This window comes from Lacerta agilis, chromosome 2 (assembly GCF_009819535.1).
Source record: "Lacerta agilis isolate rLacAgi1 chromosome 2, rLacAgi1.pri, whole genome shotgun sequence".
NCBI classification, from domain to species: domain Eukaryota; kingdom Metazoa; phylum Chordata; class Lepidosauria; order Squamata; family Lacertidae; genus Lacerta; species Lacerta agilis.
The window spans coordinates 11,001,594-11,015,539 of record NC_046313.1 but is presented as its reverse complement, the minus strand read 5'-3'; positions in this window follow the sequence as shown (position 1 = coordinate 11,015,539).

Below are 13,946 nucleotides of genomic sequence, written 5' to 3'. Positions count from 1 at the left end.
GGGTGGGGATTTCAGGGGAAGCAAATTCCCTCTCCATTCCCACTTCCACCCCTACTGGTCAGATTTGTGAAGATCTTGATAAGGGAGCTGCACCCATGGGGAGGCAGGAGGGCAGCTCCCCCTATCAATAAAAATCAATACAAATTTGAGGTCCTTCCCCTACTAACAAAAATCCTGGCTATGCCCATGGCTGCACATCACCTATTAGCTGCTGAGTTGCAGGCAACTTTAATCTGCCTTCTTCTACAGCTTTAGTTACAGTTTGCCACATGACCCGGAAGCTGTCTGCAGACAAACGCCGGCTCCCTCGGCCTATAGAGCGAGATGAGTGCGCAACCCCAGTCGTCCGTGACTGGACCTAATGGTCAGGGGTACCTTTACCTTTTTACCACTTGATAAGAAACTTCAATATAGATTGTTCTGATTATCTTTTCCCTAAAACAAGGAGTTCATGGATTCAACTAAGTTTTACGCAGAGCAGACCCATTGGAATTAATGAACATGACTAGTTCCATTAATTTCACTGGGTCTGCTCTGACTAAAACTTAGTTGATTACCACCCCAAATTTTGACTGTCACCACTCAACTCTAAAAACAAGAGTTCTGCTCAGACCAGTCTCATACATGACGACATTCATTAACAGCAGGCATCTCCAAACTCGGCCCTCCAGCTGTTTTGGGACTACAGTTCCTATCATCCCTGACCAATGGTCCTGTTAGCTAGGGACGATGGGAGTTGTAGTCCCAAAGCATCTGGAGGGCCGAGTTTGGGGATGCCTGATTAATTTGGGGTATACGATGCATCTCCATGCTGCAGCTGTTTGCTCCTGAGAATGTTCCCATGGCATAGGTAAAAAGTGTTAAACAGACTTGAAACATTGCGGTTTCCAACTGTTGCACATTGCAAGTCTGTAATGTGCACCCATTGAGACTGTAACATGTGATGTGACCCTCAGAGGAGGAGATCTTGACTGCCTACACTGTCTCAGCCTACGCTTGAACACCAGTGTGACCCAGAGGTGGCTCTACCCTGAGGCAAAATGAGGCCATTGCTTCGGGCAGCATATTTTGAGTGCTATTAAGGAGAGTGGGAGTCAAGCAGATGTGACCTGCAGAGCACGGTTCACTGGGAAGTTCTCTAAGCGCCACCAAACTGAAGAGCTTTGTGAGCACATGATGCTCCCGAGCGTTTTCGGTTCATTTCAGTGTGGCTTGCACTGGAGATTTTCCCACTGCCTCGGGGCAAACAGTTTAAATATGTTATTCAGATTTCCTGCCTCAATCACTGAAATGTCTTGAGGGCAGCCCTGCAAACAACTCTGATTGGTTCTAGATTTTGTGTGCATGTCTATTTTGGACCTAGCCCTCTCCCAGAGAGAGAGATCATGCAGATTGCTGCCTCCCCTGGTTTTTAATCCTCCTTTTTCCTTGCTTGCTCAAGCAGTGCAGAGCAAGCGCAAGCAAGGGAGGGTAGATTAAGGATTGTGCTGGGTCCAAGTTTCCATTTTATCAGTTCATGTGACTTCAGCCTGGGGCTGGCCTAATTCATATTATAGAATCATAGAATTGTAGAGTTGGAAGGGACCCAGAGGATCAACTAGTTCAATCCCCTGCAATGCAGGAATCTCAACAGCATCATGCACACCAGGAGCCTTCTCATGCTCCTGATATGTGCTGCAGTAAACTTCCCAGGGGCTTAGGAAGAGAAGGTGCCTTTGACCCTCTCAGCGCCTAACAAGCAGGCAAACCTTTCCTTGTTGGCAAGCTTTCCCTTCCTTAGACATGCGATGAACAGTGCTGGCTCACGACAGCAGGGGGCAGAAGAACACATTTGTTCTCTGCATCACAGCCCCTTCATCCTACACGAGGAAATCATCCCATTGATCAAGGCTCTTGCTGGGCTTGCGGCATCTTCTCAATCACTTGACTCAATTCATTTGTTTGGAAAGTGCCTTAGACCCTAGTGGAAAAGGGAATGCACTACCTAACCATTCAAAATGTCATGGCTCTTAGGATACGACAGCCCTTAAGAACCATGAATGTGGAGATATACAGATTTTGGTGTCTGTTCGGTCTATGTACTGCAAACATCAAATATAGTGTATAGACACAGTATATTGTATATATACAATATACAAAAGAAACATTTGATGTGTGATAAAAAAAAATCTCTGCGACTGGATGATACAGACATCTGACTTAGCAAGTGGTTTGGCCCCCATGGTGTTAAGTTATTGCTTGGCTATTGATTGTCTATATCCACCCTGTGCCAATGGAACATTTCAGGTATTCACTTCTACAGCTCACAGGCAGCAGGCAGGAGAGGAGGGTGGGCAAAAGGACCGTTACAGCAATTGTGCAGAAGGTACTGTTGCTGCTGCCTTTAAGATCTTTAAAGGTTCATGTAGTGTATAATCAACCTGTGGAACTCACTATCGCAAGATGTGACAGCACAAGCTTAGATCAGAGGTTTCTGTCTTGCCAGACCTACTTTGTGTGTGTTTTCTTCTAGAACTCTAATCGGATGCAAAGACATGCAATTAGTATTCAATTAACGGGGTGCCTCTGAGCCTAGAAAGTAGTTTTCAGCACCCAGTACTGAACTGAACACAAAAGCCCTTTCACACAAAAATCCAGTCCTGGTTAGATTGTGTCATTTCTACAGCCTAATTTGGGTGGAAAGGTTGTTTTACAGTTGCTGTTGTTAAACTGCGGGTGTCAGAAATCCTTGCTGATCTACGGCAAATCAACCAGAGATCTACCAGTAGATCCCAGGCTACCATCTGCCCAACCCTGGCCTAGATAGCTTGTAAAAGGGATTACGCAAATTCATACAACATTGGTTGGTTAATTAAACATTGGCCACAATAACTAAATTACCATACCTTTCGGCTGATCTGTCAAGGCAATACTTACGTTTTTATGAAAGGCGGAAAGACTCTTCAGGCTGGGATATGGCAGCTGCAGCCCAAGAAACCCTGTGTGTATAAATACAGACACAGAATTAATTCTTGGTATTCTTATTATTTATTAAATTTCTATACCACCCTTCATCGGAAGATCACAGGGCTGTTAACAGTATAACAAAACAAAAACACACACCATATTATTACATCAAGGTCAGCAAGCTTTGGAGGTCTGTGGGCATATACGGATTTTTGAAAGTGTGCTATGATCTCTTTTCTACCCCCTCCTGTGGATCAGCCTCCAGAGAGGGAAAATGCTCAAACACACAGTAGAATTAATTTGAGCTTTGAAAAGCACATAGAGGTAAAAGGAGGAAGTAGGAAAGAGTGTCCCTCTTCCAACTTCCTCTTCCAGCTCACTGTACTGTCAAGTGAGGAAAGTCTCACCATGACCAAGGGGGCTGGCTGTGTGTGTGTGTGTGTGTGTGTGCGTGCGTGCGCATGATGCATGCATACTGGGAGCCTCAAAGGCTTCATGGCCACCAGGGGAAGACCTCAAGGGTGCCACGTTGGCAACTCCTGGATTGCATCATGTCTTAATTCCAAGCAAAATAGAAAATTCTTTCCAGTAGCACCTTAGAGACCAACTGAGTTTGTTCTTGGTATGAGCTTTCGTGTGCATGCACACTTCATGCACACTCTGGTATCTGAAGAAGTGTGCATGCACACAAAAGCTCATACCAAGAACAAACTCAGTTGGTCTCTAAGGTGCTACTGGAAAGAATTTTCTATTTTGTTTCGACTATGGCAGACCAACACGGCTACCCACCTGTAACTTAATTCCAAGCAAGCTGCTTCCCTTGCCATCGCTGTGTGAATGCTGCTGAGTCTGGCAAGAGAAAAGATGTCATCTGGGACATCTGGCCAACTGGGAGAGCTGGCTGGGGCCTGGAGGAATATCTGAAGGTATGCAATCTTGCAATGGAAGTGCTACCCAGGCATCCCAGTATTAATCTGGGTGGTTTCTATAGATGAGCCTGTGTTCTGGTTTCATGGGTTGCCTGAACCTGACCTATAGCAAGCACTGAGACCAGCAAGGCTTATACAGCAGCAGCAGCAGCAGCAGCAGCAGCAGCAGCAGGTGAGAGCAGGTAAATCCCAGGCAAGCAGATTGCCCAAAGTTAAAACACACAAAAACAAAAACAAATGCAGGACACAACTCTTTCACCAAAGGGAGACCTGGATCCAAATCCCAGCTCAGTGCCTAATTTGGGTCAGCAATCCTTCTGTCTCTAACTAGGGCAGCTCCATCCACTATGGCGTGTGGTCAGGGGATTAGGGGAGTGGAGTTCAGCAACATCTGTTTCCCCATCACCGAGTAAGGCACCCGAGGGCATGGGTAGCATTCCTTGTAGGAGTGTTGCCATCCTTTCCCATGGGTGTGGGCCTTAAATCTTCTTCAGTGAAAGATAGCAACCCATTCATTTTCTCTGTCCACACTTTCACCTGTTTGTGCCAAGCAGGACTCCAGGTGGTATGGGGGGTGTGTGCAAATGAAAGGACCAGGTAGTAAATGAGCAGGAGCAGTCATGGCTGCTTGGACACCCACTGCACCCTGCTTTGCACATACTGCTGAACCGTGGTTTATTAAACCTTGGCTTAGTGTTATGTGTGAACTCTGCCCAGCAGCTTAACTATGGTTTGTTTACTGCCAACAACCCATGGTTCATTGTTGGCTTATGAAACTTGGTTTGGCATTACATGAAAACCCAGCACCCTTCCTTACCCATGGTTTGTTTCATTACCCTGCCCCAGATGCTCACCAGACCACAAAGGCATGAGGCAAGAGCAGCTGGGAAATAAAACCGGCGGAGAAACGAGCCATGGTTTGTTTAATCATCTGTGTGACAACTTGCAGTTTGTAAAACAAACTGTGGCTGTGTGTTGAATGCCAACCAAACCTATACTTTTCAAGTGCCTTTGATCTCTTTGGGATAGAACCATTAGCACTGCCTCTTTGCTCATGGTACCTCTTCAATGGAAAAGGCATTACATTCATTGTACAATACTTCTTCCCGTGTACAGCATGCCATTCCCTCATTAGGAATGGTGACCTTGCTTCTCCCCCAGATTTAAAGACAGGTGGAATTCAGGAAGGAAAGAGACCCAACTTATCTCATTACTTTAAAAGTTAGGCACAGCCTACCTAATAATTATCATTTTGTGTTAGGGTAACAGAAAACAATGGCAATATTTCGAAAAATTAATTGTTCATCTCACGGAGGTAATGTATGTGTTGCAAGTGGCGCTGTGGGTTAAACCACAGAGCCTAGGTTGCTGATCAGAAGGTCGGCGGTTCGAATCCCCATGACGGGGTGAGCTCCCGTTGCTCGGTCCCTGCTCCTGCCAACCTAGCAGTTCGAAAGCATGTCAAAGTGCAAGTAGATAAATAGGTACCGCTCCAGCAGGAAGGTAAACAGCGTTTCCATGCGCTGCTCTGGTTCACCAGAAGCGGCTTAATCATGCTGGCCACATGACCCGGAAGCTGTACCCCGGCTCCCTCGGCCAGTAACGCAAGATGAGCGCCGCAACCCCAGAGTTGGACATGACTGGACCTAATGGTCAGGGAGTCCCTTTACCTTTACCTTTTATGTGTTGCCTCATACCTCCAAAGGGGGGGGGGGAGTCTCCTTGAGTTTGAACCTCACACCTGACTAAAAGGCACAACTTTTTTCTAAGACAGGTTGTATTATTAGTAGTACTGATTTGTCTGCCTGAACCTAGGCTATGCCCCTTCCCCACTAAGCACTGCCTACAGCATGGATGGGGAACTGGGACCTTTCAAATGTTGTTCCATAGAGGATACCAATATTTTAAATACATAACAAAATACAAAAATACATAGTAACCGCAACTCAGTTACACACAAAATAAATAACCAAAGGTCACAATCCTCCCTATTAATTTCCTCCCTATTATCACTGCCATTGAGAGGAATTTGGCCATTATCAATAATGTGCACTGGATTTCCTAGCAAATATTTTATACACACACACATAGAAAGATAACGAGAGAGAGAGAGGGAACTACATGTATATCCCACCTTTCTCCACACTCCTCCTCTTCACCACTGCATCCTCACAGCAACCCTGTGAGGTAGGACAGGCCCAAAGTGGGGATTCAAACCCTGGTATCCCACATCCTCGTCCAGCACTCTGACTCTTCCAGCATAAAACCTATAGAAGGACATGGCCCACAGGTTCCACCTACTGGCTTGTGGGCATGCCCTCGTGGAGAAAGGAACACCAGCACAAAAACCAGCAGGCTGTTGGATGGCGGCTCCCATCATCCCTGATCATTGGCTGGGCCACGAGAGCTGCTAGATGACATCTGGAGGGCCACAGGTGTTGACGGCAACCTGAGAGCACAGGCCAAAAATGCTTTTAAAACTTGAGAAGCTTGTTGTGCTGGTTCCTGTGCTGCTGCTGCTGCTGCTTAAATGCTGGGCCAGACATCTAATTTAACTCTACTTGTGTCTGGCTATTGCCTAGTCTGAGCTAAATTAGATGTGTGGTGCATGGATTCTAACTGACCTTCTGGGTCGTTGCCTGTAACCTAGCCTTCCTGCTTACTGCTGCGGACCTCCCCAACTCCACCAATGGAGCACTTGGGGCCACAAAGAAATACAGCTCAACTGCCCCCACCCCGACCATGCCAAACAATCCAAACAGGCAAGTCTCCTTCTCTTCATATGCTCTGGGTGGCTGGTGGGCAGTGGGATGGAGGACTTCTGCTTTATTCTCCTTTATTTTCTCTCTTGGGACTCTTAAACAAACAGCTCTCCTTCGCAGGAAAGGAAGTATATTTCTGCATCATTTTTGCATCGGGCAAAGCCGTCTACGGTATATTTTGTCTTCTCGAAGAGTATTTTACACACAAGAGACACAGATAAAGCTTCTTACACTGACCTAACTTCCACGCAGGAAATACTCAGCCACATCTGTATGCATTTCAACCGTGTCCATGCAGATGCTCTAACTGGCACGGAGTTTCCATAAATATTTATATGCTGAAAAAGAGGCCTGTGCGAGTTGCATTTTGGACCGTTTGCATCAGGACCAGGTGCAGGAGGGATGTGCAAACCAGGGCTTGCTTATGTCTTACTGGCTGGACAACCAGAAGCAAGACAGGAACGTGGCTGCCATTGCAACCGCGTCCGCAAGTGTGCCATTTTACTTTACGCCATAGGTGTCAGGGATGGGAAAACCTTTGGACTTCCAGATGTCACTGATTTTCCACCAGCCCCTGACAACATGGCCAATATTCAGGGATTATGGGAATTGTAGTCTTCAATAATGGGGTGCCTCTGAGTTTAGGAATTAGTTTACAGCAACCTCCAGAGGGCCACAGATATTTCCCCTGCCAACACAAGTGAATGATTGGGGTTCCATCCGATGGGAGATGCAAGCATTGCACTTTGGGGCAGTGGCAGAGCTTCATGCTCCAGCACGGGGGGGGGGGGAGGGGGGCAGAGAGCGGGCAGGGGCATAGCTGGCGCATATCCTGGGGGCATGATGCACCTCCTGTGGGGGTGTGACGCCCAGCGTGGGCCGGGGGGTGGCACCCCACCGGGATCGTGCTGCCAGGGGTGGTGCACTCCCCCCACACTCCTCTTCTTCTGCCAGTGCTTTGGGGATACTTTTGTGGTGAAGAGGTCACTCACACATTCACATTCATACACACATACTTGGTAACAAATTCTGCACAAATGCTACCTCCACAAGGATGTGTGTCGCCATCTGTGTGCATCGGGGGGGGGGGGTCTTTGAAAGATACGTACCCCTTCACCATACCTGTCATAATGATGGGTGGAAAAAAGAGAAGCAGGATGATGAGGTAGACACCCCACCTGCAGGTGTTTTGCTAGCACATCACAAAGAGCGGCTTTGCTAAATGACTTCAATCACATATGCTTAGATCTGAGCACTGGACTGATGTTCAAAGCATTGCACGTAATGAAAGGCCACTATTGTTTTCAACTGATAGTATTTAAAGTTGTCCCAGGCAAACCTGTGGCTGAGAGGGTGGATGGACTTCGGTCCAAATTACACGTGACATGGAAATCTGCTTCTCTCCCCCCTGCAGTGTGGGACAAGGGAAACGGCATAGTAGTTCGGGGAGTGGGTAAGTTTTGAGTGGACAAATGGCTGGCCTTGGAGCTTTCTGATTAGCACTGCCAGTAGGGATGGGGAAGGGGAAACGATCAGTTCAGTTTGAATTTAAAAGCAAACCTACCCAATTTGCACCCCCTGAAACAATATGTGAACAAAGCACAGTCATCCTTTGAAATTCTCACTTTTCCAAATTTTGCAATAAAACTATCCAAGCAAGTAAGGGGTACCAAAGTACACATACTAGATAAAGTGTGTGTTTAAATGCATACATCAGGCATCCCCCTACTTGCACGTGATTGCATAAGATAATGTGCGTATACAGAGAATTTTGCATTAAAATGCTTGCACTTAAAAAACAGTAATCACAAACTGATGTATGTGAGGATATGAATTTAAGACTGGGAAAACAAGCAACGGAATTAAATTGAAATTGACAGATTTGCCCACCCCCAACTTTACACCCACCAAGTCTGAGAGATGGTTTTTCCAATTATTACTGAACTAGTAACTGGTTAGTAAGAAGTCAGTTGGCTTTTCCTCCTACACAGACTGAAGGGTGCAATCATTAGGAGAGAGAGTCATACTTCAGTCCCTATTTTCATCGGAGAAATGTTGGAAGGGTATGCTCTCACTGGCCATGCTCCCTACCCTTCTGGAATGTCTTTGCCTGCCTGGAATGGATCCTTCCATTGTGATGATATCTCTTGCTTGTCTGGTTGGAGGATGGAGAGATGGGCGGGTAGCAACTTCTGACTTGTGTATGGCTGCCTCCTGTACAAAGTGCCACGTCCATCGCCTCACCCACTTTTGCCACAGGAATGTGGGTCCCAGCACATCGCCCATGAGGAAATGTGGTCCATAGTAGGGCTGAAAAGGGTTCTTTGCCCATTCATACATTTCTGCTATATCCAGGGCTTTCAAGCTGCAATCCTATATATGCTTACCTGGGAGTAAGCTCTATTGCACCACAATTAGTACTGTAATGTCATTCTTGTTGCCAGCGGTGCAGCTTTCCAGTGACAAACTAATAAAATTTACGCAGCAACCAGAATGCTTTGCAGCAAAGATTCAGTTGCCCCTTCAATGACCAAGATCATCCAAAATTAAAGCTAGCCAATTTCAATCTTATTCTTGCTGTTTCAATAAATCAATCAATTGCACCATACATAGAAGAAGAAGAGTTTGGATTTGATATCCCACTTTTCACTACCCGAAGGAGTCTGAAAGCGGCTGACATTCTCCTTTCCCTTCCTCCCCCACAACAAACACTCTGTGAGGTGAGTGGGGCTGAGAGACTTCAAAGAAGTGTGACTAGCCCAAGGTCACCCAGCAGCTGCATGTGGAGGAGTGGAGACACGAACCCGGTTCACCAGATTACGAGTCTACTGCTCTTAACCACTACACCACACTGGCCAATCAGGGGGCAATATATCTTAAGCATGCAGACAGCTCTGCCACACATTATTATATTCTGCATATTCGATGTGTCACATTTCTAACATTTAAAAGCGTTTGTTTAGACAATATTGCTTAACCTTGCAAGAGTCGGACATTAGCAATATACAATTCTATGTTGCACTTCACTTAAAAGATGAAAACTGAATGATATGTGCTGTTGTTGTTCAGTCGTGTCCGACTCTTCGTGACCCCATGGACCAGAGCACGCCAGGCACGCCTATCCTTCACTGCCTCTCGCAGTTTGGCCAAACTCATGATATGTATTTCCCCCAAAATTTTACATAAAATATCCATTCTCATGTCTCTGGTCCAAATATGTCTGCAAGTCTCTCGTGATTTCTAGATCTGATATTATCTCACAGAAATGTGATAGCCTCTCTTTTCTCCCCGCTATCAACTTCCCCCAACATTTCTTCACATTGAGTTAAAACTTCAAATCATTGTCAGCCATTAATTCCTATAAGAGAAAATGCCATACTTGAAAGTACAATCCGAGGGCGGCACCCACTACTGTGATTTCAAATTAACCTCCTCGTGGGTAATGAAGCTGTTATGTTCCACCGAGTCTTTAAATTTAGAAAAATTATGATTTTTCCCACTGAGAAAGCCACCCTACTGTGTCTTCTAAATTAAATGTGGAATCCCACATGGCTAATCCTAATGGGGTGATACCCATACTCAGCTTATTTCTGTTTTTCCCAGTCTTTCAATGACACCAACAGTATTAACTTTTGCCTTAAAAAAGCTTTGCACTTGCATTAATGCCTCTGAAGCGACCTTCCCAACCTGGCGCCCTCCAGATTTCCATCGGACTACGATTCCAATCCGTCCCAGCCAGCATGTCTGATAGTCAGTGATGATGGGAGTCGGAGTCCAACAACATCTGGAGGGCACCAAGTTGGGGGAGGCCGATCTAAAGGAATTGCTTGTGAGTTGCGGCTAATGTTTGTTCTAACCGAAAAAGCATCCCATTTACTCTTGTGACTTACATAGTCCAAGCAAATAAATCTGTGCAGCTTCATAGTATCACAGAATATGGAGAAAAGCAAGATTGCCTTTTAGATTTCTTCAAGATCGAAGTTTTAAATCCTACATGTGATCCTATCCAATGGGGTTCGGGGCCCATTCTTCTCTAACAAAACGTGAATAAAAACTAAAATTCCACAACTGCAATGATCCGAACAGAGGAGGTAATTCATTATTGCTATGTTTTTATTTTAGATAGCACCATCAGTGGTCAACATTGTAATGCAGGAATCACAACTAAAAGCATCCCTGGCAGATCCATCCAACCTCTGCTTAAAAACTTTCAACAAAGGAGATTCCACCACCAATACATTCAGCTCTCTCGTCAATACAACATTTAAACGAATTCATCAAGATGGGAGCCAGCATTTGCACGCAAAGATGCAATATAAAATCACACAAACAATAAAGGTAGCTGATATACGCATAGCACCTAAACACTCGTTTGAATGGCAGTTATGTCCAGTGCCCATTCCATCTTAAAACTTTCAGCAGATGCAGACTCCAGTTTCAACATCAGTCAAAAAAAAACAACCCTCCCCATCAAATCCCATTGCTCTGCTTACCAGGTACATAGATGAAAAGTTTGGCCAAAGCTGAAAGTTTGCACACTACTTCGTGATACTATGGTTGGTCCAATAAAGTTATTGCCCTACTACAGATTTTGGAACATAAAAATATCAATACAGGGAGCCATGCTATTTTTAAAAGAGACTTAAATCTGATATAATACCTCCTGGAAGAGGAATGGTGCATTTAAATTTTCCCTGCCTTCAAGTAAAACTTGAGGGATTTGCAACTTATCTAAAAAAAAGAAGTCATCTAAGCTACTGGATAACGTTCTGTTTTATACAACTGTCTTTTTAAAATTCTTGTTAAAATTACTAGCTTGCCAGAGGGTTTCTCAACTTGAGCTTTCCAGTTAGTCGACACTCCCAATTTGCCTGCTTTAGCTCATTTTTCAAAATGTTTTCGTCTCAGAAATGCCACCATTTCCCCCCCAGTTTTAAGAGCATCCATTCAATCCGATTTCTTCCAAGCCCAAGAGAGCTGTCAAGCACTGTCCAGATAATACAATTTCTTTCCTAAATGCCCCAACAATAAATCTATGTCCTGTCTCTCCCTGCTTTTGTGGCACAAAGGACCACTCACTAGTAATGACATATTTAAACGCATCCCATACAGCTGTCCTACTATCTATAGCTCTATCACCATCATAATCAAAACAAGCATGAATATCACCTGCAACTCTTTCTGCAGCAAAGCAATAATAAAGTAAAGATTAAGGATTCTTCCAGATGACCTGTTTATTGAGCATTCATCTTGAACCGCTTCCGTAAATTTAGACTTGGGTCCTATTTGCATTTAAAGCACAGTTATGCCACTTTTAATTTTCATGGCTTTCCACAAAGAATCCTGGGAACTGGGAGTTACAATCAGTCCCTCTTTCCAGAGAACTCTGGGAAGGGAATGGTGGTCTCTTATCAAATCCCAGCCATGACTGTTAAAGTAGTATAATAGTTCTTTAAATGGATGGTGCAAATGTGGCCCATGTCTGGTCACATTTATTGAGCATTCCTTTTGATTTATTTGCTGGTTCGTTATACAACAAAGAGCATTCCTTCTTAATTGCTTGTGGGATGCTTAAGTCTTCCCATTAGTCATTCATTCCTACACACTTCTCAGTGCATTTACCTCTTCGCTTTCCAAACCACAGAGGGGTGTTTTTGCTTTTTGTTTTAAGTGGATTTGTTTCGCTAGGGTGTTAAGAGCACTAAAGTGCCAGCATGCACTGGAATCCCTCCAACAAAATGCAGACCATCTAGAGAAGGAAGGCTTCCTCAACCTCAGCCCTCCAGATGTTTTTGGCCTGCAACTCCCATGATCCCTAGCTAGCAGGACCAGTGGTCAGGGATGATGGGGAATCGTAGTCTCAAAACATCTGGAGGGCCAAGGTTGAGGAAGCCTGATCTAGAGGCACATCCAGGTCTGAATTATAGAGTTGGAAGGGACCCCCAAGGATCATCTACCCCAACCCCCTGCAATGCAGGAATCTCAATTAAAGCATCCGTGACAGATTGGACATCCAGGGACCTGTGACCCTCCAGATTTTGGTTCAATTCGTTAGCCCTAACCAGCATGGTCAGTAGCTAGAGATGATGGGAACTGAGATCTAGGAAGATCTGGAGGGCACCCTGTTGCTGTCTCTCTCTCCCCCCCCCCCCCCGCGGTGCTCTGGATAATTGCTTGATCTGGATTCTAGGGTTAGATCTCTCTCTTCACCTTCCTATAAGATTATCGATCTGGAATTTATTAGTCTCAGCCAAGGTAGCTCTAGCTAGGAACTGGAACACTCAAAATTGCCTTTTACAGCTATTAGAGCGTGGCTGATTCAAGCTTTGGAATTATCCGGATGCGATAAATTCACTGACACCGTATGTAGGGGAAATGGATTGATCTTTTCGTTTCAAGGCAAGCAGGTGCCTTTTTGTTCTTTATTGGAACACACGCTGTAGCTTTACAGCATTCAACCATAATCTTTTGGGTTAAACTTATTTTTAGAATAGTAATAAATAGATCGCTATTTGCAAGGTGACCGTGCGACTCGAACTGCAGAGATGAGAAAAGCAGCCTGGGGCAGAAGGTGGGAAGGCAGGCGGTGGCAGAAGGGTCAGGGCAATTCTGTGATTGCAACCCCACAGGTGGAAAAAAAAGCAGCTTCGGTGGGTGGAAGAGAGAAGGCAGTCGGTGGGAGAAGGGTCAAGCACAGCTTTTCCCGCTCATTCCAGACTGCCTCCTCCTTGTGCTGCTTTGCAGAGAAGCAGCCGGACTTGGGAGTTTTTGTTACACCCACTCACAGGTGACGTTCACACCCAGAAGCTTGTAGCTCTCTTTCCCTGTAAGAGCAAGAGGGTGCCTCTAAATTCTGTTCTGTTGAACTGACGCACAGGAATTAAAGAAGCCCCCAAAGGTAAAAACATCCAAACTTCCTTGGCAAACGGAAGATACACAGCTGTGCTCAGCTGTAGCGCCCAAACAGGCAGCCAAGCAGAAGACTGGAAACTGAAGACAGTATTTCCTCTCGGATGCACCCCTGGAGAACAAGGGGCCCTGGTATATGAAGGGTTTGCAATAGGGCTGTTGTCAACAGATGTGGAGATTCTGTGAAGCAACTATCCATCTTGTTTCACCCATTTGCAGACGAACCAGAAGAACAAGGAGAAGATAAAGTGGGTAATATTTTGGCACGCAAATATTTTTGTTTTGGAGGAAGTTGAACGTAGGTAACAGTTTCTCTCTGCACTCAGACATTGCCCGAATCGAGAGGCATCAGCAGCAGTGCCGGAAACTGAGCTCTCTCTTGCCGCAGATGCGTCCAATT